This window comes from Leptonychotes weddellii, chromosome 7, assembly GCF_054177405.1.
Source record: "Leptonychotes weddellii isolate Sample4059 chromosome 7, ASM5417740v2, whole genome shotgun sequence".
Classification (NCBI taxonomy): Eukaryota; Metazoa; Chordata; class Mammalia; order Carnivora; family Phocidae; genus Leptonychotes; species Leptonychotes weddellii.
In genome coordinates this window covers 98,718,013-98,727,525 of record NC_138375.1, presented here as the reverse complement: position 1 = coordinate 98,727,525, position 9,513 = coordinate 98,718,013, and positions in this window count along the sequence as shown.

Here is a 9,513-nt window from a genome sequence, read left to right as displayed (position 1 = left end):
TTATTTGAGAGAGAGAATGAGATAGAGAGAGAGAGCATGAGGGGGGAGGGTCAGAGGGAGAAGCAGACTCCCTGCCGAGCAGGGAGCCTGATGCGGGACTCGATCCCGGGACTCCAGGATCATGACCTGAGCCGAAGGCAGTCGCTTAACCAACTGAGCCACCTAGGCGCCCCCACGTCTTCTTCATCCATTCATCTATGGAGGGACACTTGGGCTGCCTCCGTATCTTGTCTATTGTAAATAATGCTGTTAAAAACAAAGGGGTGCAAATAACTTTTCGAATTAGTGTTTTTGTTTTCCTTGGGCAAGTACCCAGTAGTGGGATTACTGGATCATATGATACTTCTATTTTTAATTTTTTGAGGAACCTCTCTACTGTTTTCTGCAGTGGCCACTTTACATTCCCACCACCAGTGCGCAAGAGTTCCTTTTTTCACCACATCCTCGCCAACGCTTGTTACTTCTGACCATTTTGATTCTAGCCAATCTGACCTGTGTGAGGTGATATCTCACTCTGGTGTAAATTTGCATTTCCCTAATGATTAGTGATGTCGAGCACCTTTGCATGTATCTGTTGGTCATCTGTATGTCATCTTTGGAGAAATGTCTATTCACGTCCTCTGCCCATTTTTGATCAGATTATTTGGGGTTTTTTTTTTTTTGGTGTTGAGTTGTGTAAATTCTTTCAGTATTTTGGATATTCACCTCTCATCAGATATATCATTTGCAAATATCTTCTGCCATTCAGTAGGTTGCCTTTTTGTTTTATTGATGGGTTCCCTTACTGTGCAAAAGCTTTTTATTTTGGTGTAATTCCAGTAGTTTATTTTTGCTTTTGTTTCCCTTGCTTGAGGGGACATATCTAGAAAAATGCTGCTACAGCCTATGTCAAAGAGGTTACTGCCTACGTTTTCTTCTAAGAGTTTTGTGGTTTCGAGTCACACATTTAGATCTTTAATTCATTTTGAGTTTATTTTTGTGTATGGTGTAAGTAAGTGGTCCAGTTACGTTCTTTGGCATGTAGCTGTCCAGTTTTCCCCAGCACCATTTATCGAGGAGACTATTTTTTTCCCCATTGTATATTCTTGCCTTTTTGTAGATTAATTGACCACGTAAGCGTGGGTTTATTTCTGGGCTCTGCTCTGTGTGTTTCTTAAGCTAACCATCATATTTCTTTTTTGCAGCAGGATGGACATAAGTAAATGGACATACAATTGTTACACTTCTGCTCACCTTACCGAGTTCAGATTCTGTTACTGCCCGTAGGAAGTTTTCCTCAACCAGCCCCTCCCTCTGCCTGAGTCTCATTTAGATGATCTTCCGCGTACTCACCTATCATCTGCTCACCTGTACAATCACAGGTCAAAACAATGACTTGCTTCCTTTTTTCATTTCCTTTCCTCAAGAGAAGGGACCATGTCTTACCACCAGTAGATCCACAGGAATGCCTGACACTTACCAAGTCCTCCTTCGCTGAAGGAGTGACTAAATGACCACTTGCACCTTACGCCTCTTACAAATGAACTCCCTTTAGATACTTCCATAGGCAATTGCCTGGGACAATTTTGGAATTTTTGAAAATCTCAGAAGGGTCTCCAGCTCTCCCTGCCAGAGAACGATGTGTTTCACGTTGACACCTGTGCTCTTATTCATGCCATTCACCCAAAGAAGGCCTACCTCTCGTTTTTGCCATTGTCAAGTTGGCTTTGATTTCAGTGCCACTGAAAACCTTTCCTCTTCCATAAATCCTTGTTCGATGTTTTCCAGCTCATTGCGATCCTTTGAACTTCTTAAACATCTAGGGACTATGCCATTAATCTGACAATCACCATGCACTGCTAAGCACAATTTTGATATTGCTGTATTCAATTGTTATCAACCTGCAGTCTTGTAGTTCAACTCATGTTTATTTCTTGGTCCCCCAGCTCACAGAGTACATTCCATGAAGTCACTGCCAAGTCTTGCTCATCATGGTCTTGCCTGCAATGTTTTGCTTGCATGTACCCACAGATGTTTTTTAACTGTCTTGAGGACAAAGAGATGCCATTTAAGGAGCTATATTCTCTGTTTACCACCCCCACCAACCCCCGGCTCCCCAACAACCTCCATCCTTTTTCTGGCCTTTCTCTGCCCTTTCTCCGAGGGAAGCCAGCACTTCCAACTTTCTCACTTCTGGCTTCCATTTGGGTTCCACATGCAGGAGACCAATGGTGGCAGGACAGAGAAGTAGGGAATTGCTTCCTGTGCTTGACCAGTCTGCATTGTTGGAGTCCTTTCGAGACTGTGACTTCTCTAGGGTCACCCCTCTTCTAAGGCTCTACTTCTCAACTGGGCTCCCATCACATCATATTCTCCCTCTGCCTTTCCAGACCTGGGGCCTCAGCATCCTTTGTTGATTCTCCTGCCCTGCCCACGCTATGGCAAATAGTCCCTTCATTAAGATCTCTCCAAAATCCCAGGAGAGTGTGTCGTTTCTTTGCCAGGAACTTGACTGACACAGGAGCTTTCGGTTTAGTTGGGGGTGAGACTAGGGTAACTTTATAAGTTGTCATCCCAACCAGGACACTTTTGAGAGGAAAAGGGGGCAATGAGAATAATTATACCATGACCACGGGCATAAAGCTGAACTGCCTCAGGCTACCTGGCATGGATGAACGTCCTAGGAAAGTCAGATAACTGTTATAATGAAAAGATAAAACATTTCTAAAAGAGATAATATTTCAGGATAGCGTAAGATAAGTGCCAAAGGGAGGAAGAGACTTTCAGTGCTAGAGCCGTGCCAAGAAAATAGAGATCATTTCTCCTAGGGGAAGACAGCTGAGATCAGCATGATGCTCGGTGCTCCTTCTCCAACTAAATGAAGTCACGCAATCCATGTGTGCTTGGCCCATTTTGTAGATTTTCTGCAAGAAATCTCATTCCCAGTTTAGACCCACCTCCACCCTTACACACACCCAGCATAATTCTCCCTGTGTCTTTCTACTATTCTGGGTTTGTAGGGAAAACAGATTAATTTAAATTTTAGTCAATTCTTCCTTTTAAAAAAGACCAAATGCATTCCTGATTCAGCTGTAAATCACTGTAGATATGTGCTATTTTTAATTTTTTAAACCATGGATTAGCTTCATTTTGCAAAGATATCTGAGCGGTGACTAATAAACTTTACTTGGAAACTCAAATATTCTTACTAATAATAGCATGAAGCCTAATAAGTAATCAAGAAATCCTTTTTGTCAAGTATGTGTGTATCCTTTGCCTCCCTAAATAAAGGATTTGACACCTAACAAATATCAAAAGCCTTGTCACCCTCAGCAGTGGGAATCCAGCCTCATTGCTCCCCCACTTGTAGCTGATTCAAAACCACTTGGCAAGGCAGTGTTTCTACTCCTCATGTTGCCAGTAGAAGCAAGTTGCGATGAGCCCCAGTGTGTGACTTCAGGCTTGCCAAATCACCCCTTTGTTCAGGCATATCATGCAAATGCGATAGTTCATAAAAACACCAGTACCCCTACCCAGGAGCAGGAAGTACCAGATAGATTGGTACCAAGAGTTGCTCTTCTCCTTCTTGCCAGCCAGCCTGTGCAGGTGAGGATTAGACCGGTGAGAGCTGGGGCAGATTCAGAAAGTATCCTCCGGCACCAAGACCCACAGGGAGGAAAGCGGTAAGTGGAGATAAAAAGCAGGCACAGAAGTTTAAGGGAAATGGCATAGATCAATGCAGACAGGTGGGAGAAAAGAGAGAAGCCAAGTCGGGGAAGAGATGTCAGAGATGCCAGTCACATGGGCGGCTTCTTATTCCACGCTGGCAAGCCATTAGGATCTGAAAGAGCAGGGCGCGCAGAGCGATTTCAGCAGGATGCAAGGTGCAGGCATGAGACAGGCAAAAGCTGCAGTGTGCCTTTGATTGCGGAAAAATTAGGACTGACCTAAGTGGCTTCTCAGATCTAATCCTTTCCAGGCCCGATTCAGATTCTTCCAAGGCACTTTCAGCCTCCTGCTCGCCGTATCACCAGGGAAGATCTCTTGCTGATGTGATGGTTCTTCTCTCTCTCCTGGAACACAGTGCACATAGTATTGTGTAGGAGGAAAGAGAGCACTGGAAACTCCCTGATGAGAATATTCTGGGTCCATATGGGGTGTAACATTCTGTCAGCCTGTGAATTTTATAAACCACCCTAAGGCCCAAAACTAATCCTTCGATTATGGGCCATTGCCTGCTGTGCTTTGCATGTATTATGTGAAATGGATTATAACTAATTTTTCAAACTCAGCAGATTGTTATTTACCCATATGTTGACAGTCAGTTTGAAGAGGCAGAAACTGTGTATCAGCTACTCCATGAAAAACACTACACCTACTCAAAAGTCTTCATTAGCAACACTTACATTGGCTTTTCCTTTTAAAATTATATTAATGCAATTTCATGTATTACATATAAAATTATCTGTAATTTGTATTTTGATAACATGCTCTATAGCTACAGAAATGTATATTAAAATACAAATAAATACATAAAATAACTTATATTATAAACACTGTATTATATAGAAATAATTTTATATACAATATGTATATATAATAAATACTATATGTTGTAAAATTATATAAATAGTTTTTTATAATTTTTAAAGGAAAGACCAATGTGAATGTTGCTAATCTGTGTGTGTGTGTGTGTTCAGTATATAATACTGATTGAAAACCTTTTCTAAAATGTGACAAGGATCCACATGGAACAATGTCAATATGGGCATGTGCATTTTAGAAATCTACCATTACAATTATTTATAATGGATAAATAATTACATTTTTGTACAAGTTCATTTCCATTCATCTCACAAACATGTTATGAAGCCTACTTTGCAATAGGCACCATGCCGTATATCCTGACAGAAACTCATGTAAGTTAGAACCCCTCTTCTCAGGAGTTTTGTAGACCCATCTGAGAGAACCAGTTCCTTCACAGCACGATAAATGCCTTGATAAGTGTGTGTTCAGGTGCCAGAGGAGGGGATTCTGGGAAGAATTTTGCAAAGATAGTGTCAGCAGGAGCTGAGTTTTGAAGGATGATGAAGAGCTCATTGAAGAGAGGATGAGGGGGAGCAGAAAGTGTATTCATGCAGAGAGTAGAGGGAACCACATCTTGCTAAGCCACATGGCTCTGTTGGATGCCTTTATGCCCAAGACTCAGGATAGACCCTGAAGAATGATTGACAGCAAGACTAGATAGACAAGGTCCATATCATTAAGGGCCTCGCATGCTAACCTGGGAGCCATGGAAGACTTTAAACAGTGACATAGCATGATCAGATGGTAGAGGGAAAAAAAAGAGATGAGTTTAAGGAGAAGGGTTATAGGATGATACTGGAGACTTTAAGCCACCCCTGGAAGAAGGAATAAGAGACAGTAGAAAGAAAGAGGTGAGATTAATCAAGCTGTTTAGGAGCGAGAATCTCATGTCTTAGAGCTGCTTGGATGTGGAGAATTAGTGAGAGGAAGAAGTCTAGGTTGTCTCTCCAATTTCAGGATAAGTTTATGGGGTGAGTAGTGGTACTCTTTGTGAATACAGAACTACTAGAGGATAAACAGACTGCTCTTGTTGGTTATTTTCATTTTGGGGGTGTTTTGGGGGTAAGGATGTGGAGATAAAACATTCCATCTGGGGTGTACTTGTTTGAGAAACTCTGTGGCTCTGGAGCTCAGAGCAAGGTCTGAACTCTAAGCTCAAAAACGGGACCTGGTCAGCATATGAGCAGGCGTGGATGCATGTGATGAGGTCACTTGGGAAAAGGGAGGAGAGGTGGAATAACAAAGGCCAAGGATAGAATCTTGGGGTCCACCGCCAAGGGAAATAGCATGGATTATAAAGGAGTAGCTAAAAAGATAGAAAGAAAAACAGAGTATATTTTTTTCTTTGAAATGGAATAGGGAAAAGGGCTCAAGGAGAAAGGGACTTTGAGAGTGTCACATTGAAATCAAGAAAGATTTTTTAAAAGGGGGAAGTGCTTATTGCTTTAGCAATGCATTTCCGTGTGCAGGGAAAAAATTAAGTTTCTGGTATAAATTGAATTGATAAACTCTAATGTGGCAATTTAATACTGGAAGTCACCACTGGACTTTAACTCTATGGGTATTCTACTCTCAAATACTGGATCAAAGATCATTCCCCTCAAAAAGTAGAACGGCTTTCATGGGATTGACTTTCCACGGTATCACGGTTTAGGTTCTCCGGAAGCAGATTCCGATGAATGTTGAGATAGAGTTGAGTGTGAGGTGTTTATGAGAGATCGACACTGAGAGGAAGGAGAGGAAGGAAGGTGGGGCAGAGGGAGCCTTCAAGAGGACGTCCCAGAGCAGGCTAAAATGCCTGTGCCTTTGCATCCCGCCTCACTCAGTCACTGGATGTGCACTACCCCTGGAAAGGCCTGGCACCAGGAGGCGGTCTCCAGCGCTGAGGCAGGCCCTGAGGGCTCGGACAGCGGGAGTCCCCGGCCATGGTGGGCCACGAGGGGATCTGGGCAGCGCCCATTTGTTCGAACCTCGCATGGCTTACAGCGTCTTTGCCCAAACATGTGAAGCCAGAGCTTCATCCAGCTATGATGATGGGTGGTTGAAGTAGCCAACTATTTGTTCTTTGCTCCATGTCAGCATTATAAAGCCATTTCTCTGTCATTACAAATATGAAATAATTTTTGATGATAAAAAGACATTAAACTATACTCCTATGACATAGGTTATGTGGGTATAAAAACCTGGGCTAGACAAGAATGTTATAATTATGTGTGCTTTTGGAATTAAGTGCTGGCTATAGTTTATGTCCAAAGGAAAAGAAGAAAATAGATGGAAGTACAAGACAAAGAGGCAATCGAGCTGTTCCAGTAACGTTCAAAACAAAGTTTGGATTACAGAGGTTGAGAGGAATGTCATTTAATAAATGCTTTTTAGAAAATGCTTTGTAATTGGACAGCCCTGAGAAAGTAGAATGAAGCAATCATATTTGGTTATATATGGCATTGATACCATTTGACATCTCCTCCTTTGCAAAATAAATTTCCTCTGTACCAGCTGTAATTAGGGGCTGAGATAAAGCCGCCTTAATATTCTGCATATTTGATGCGGGCTGCCAACAGCTGTCGGATCACTGGCTCTGTTCTCATGTACAATGAAAACATCAAAGACATCTGTGGTTTGCCCTAAAATTAGTGCCAGAATTGCCCTTCTTTCCTTTATTGTGTAACCAGCTTTGCTGTTTGCATAACTAACTAGGGAAACTCCAGACCGTGCCGCTGGAACCGTGAAGGAAAATGATCGAGGAAAGACTGGAAAGGGGTGGGGCAGGTCCTGTGTCCGGCGTAAGGTCTGGGGGCGGGTGGTGGTGGACTCACACAGACCTGGAGTCCACACCTCAGTGTCTCCCACTTCCCTGTGACTTGGGGCAAGTTATTTAAATTCTCTCAGCCATAATGTCTTTTGGTAAAGTGAGAATGGTGATAGTACCTGCCTCATAGAGTTGTCTGGAAGAACGGCGCGGATAATGTAGGGAGGGGACTCTGTGAGCCCCGGGTTTAGTCTCCGCGCGCTGAGTGTTGCTGTCTTCATGCTTTCATGTAGTGCCCTCTCGAAGAAATAGTAACTGCAGGGGCTTTCAAATATTCATTTACTGACAACACAAAAGTGTGAAGAGAGCCCATTCTCCAAAGTGTGAAAAGAGTCCCTTAGGTTTAAAGTCGTAGCTCTGACACACGTTGCCTGCACACGACATACAAACCAGCGGCGCAGGGACAGAGCTCAAGGCTGTTCTGCTTTCTCGGAACACCCCGGCTGCTTTTGTTCTTTGTATACAGGGCCCTGGCATTTTTTCCCCGCTCCTCCTCCTGCCTCCGAAGATGTATATTTTCAGAAACATGTGCTGGCTATCCTCCAGTTGCCCCTCCAACCCCCGATGCCATCCTGCTCAGTGTCCTGGAAGGCTGACCTAAATGGATGGTAATACCAAGCACCTTTGCCTTCTGGCTTCACATTGGGTTGGGCCAGCGGGGAGCCTTGGCAGGAAGCAGAAGGAAGGGAGGAGAGTGGGGTCAGCTTATTCTTCCCCTTGGATCCCTCCTTGCCGAGCTGCCTGCGTGGGTTCCAGCAGCCCTTACTCCTTGCCCCATGAAGCCTAGGGGAGGTAACAGCTCCCAGTTGTCATTAACCCTGTGGTACTTCCTTCCGCATCTCTTGTTCGCTTCTTGAAGCCCTGTTCACCCCTTTGTCTACAGTCCCTTAATTAAGCTCTTCTCAGCGACCCAGCTTGAGTGTGCCATCTCTTTCCTGCCAGGATCCTGACTGATACAAACATCTCAGGCTCCTTCAAGTTCCATCTCTTCTAACTCATTTTCTTCACCTCCTCCACCAAGTGCTTGAGTTCCAAGTGGGCGAAGACTTATTTTCACGAAGGGGGGCAGTGGGGAATGTATAGGGAATTTTGTGAATATTGTCTCATAATTTTTTGTCCCATATGAGACATTAATAGAGATAATATGGATACATTTTTATGTGCACCAAGAAAATCTATAAGGAGTGCTTAATCCTGGGGAGTCAGGGGTGGGGTCAAAAGGGGAAAAGGGGAAGGTAGGCTTTCACTTTTTTCGTCATGCACACTCTTGTATGGTTTTTTAATTGGAGAGTATTTTTCTTTATTTTTTTAAAGATTTATCTGAGAGAGAGAAGGAGGGGAGAGAGAGTGAAAATGGGGAGAGGTACAAAGGGAAAGAATCTTCAAGCAGACTCAACACTGAGCACGGAGCTGGGCTCAAGGCTTGAACTCACAACCCTGAGATCATGACCTGAGCTGAAACCAAGAGTGGGACACTTAACTGACTGAGCCACTCCATCACCCCTCTTGTATGATTTTTTTTAAGAGAGAAAGAGAGCACAGCAGCAGGGAGAGAGAGAATCTCAAGCAGGCTCCATGTCCAGCATGGAGCTGGGTGGAGCTAGTCAGAGCTGGACACAGTCTTGATGTCATGACACTGAGATCATGACCTGAGCCAATATCAAGAATTAGACACTTAACTGACTAAGCCACCCAGGAGCCCCTGATTTTTATTTCTATAGGCAGGTACTACTTCTGCCTCCAAAAAATGTATATTTATATATGTAAATTATATATTATGTATATTTATTATATATTAATATGAAATATATTAAAATATTTTAAATACAAATAAGATATAATTTACATATAATTTTTATATTTATAATTTTTTTTAAGATTTTATTCATTTATTTAATTGACAGGGAGAGAGAGAGAGAGAGACAGCATGAGAGGGAACACAAGCAGGGGGAGTGGAAGAGGAAGAAGCAGGCTTCCGGCTGAGCAGGGAGCCCGATGCGGGGCTCGATCCCAGAGCCCCGGGATCATGACCCGAGCTGAAGGCAGTCGCTTAACCAACTGAGCCACCCAGGCGCCCCTATAATTTTTTTTTAATGTTATGGAACAAATACAGATTCTAGGACCTTCCCCACAGGAAC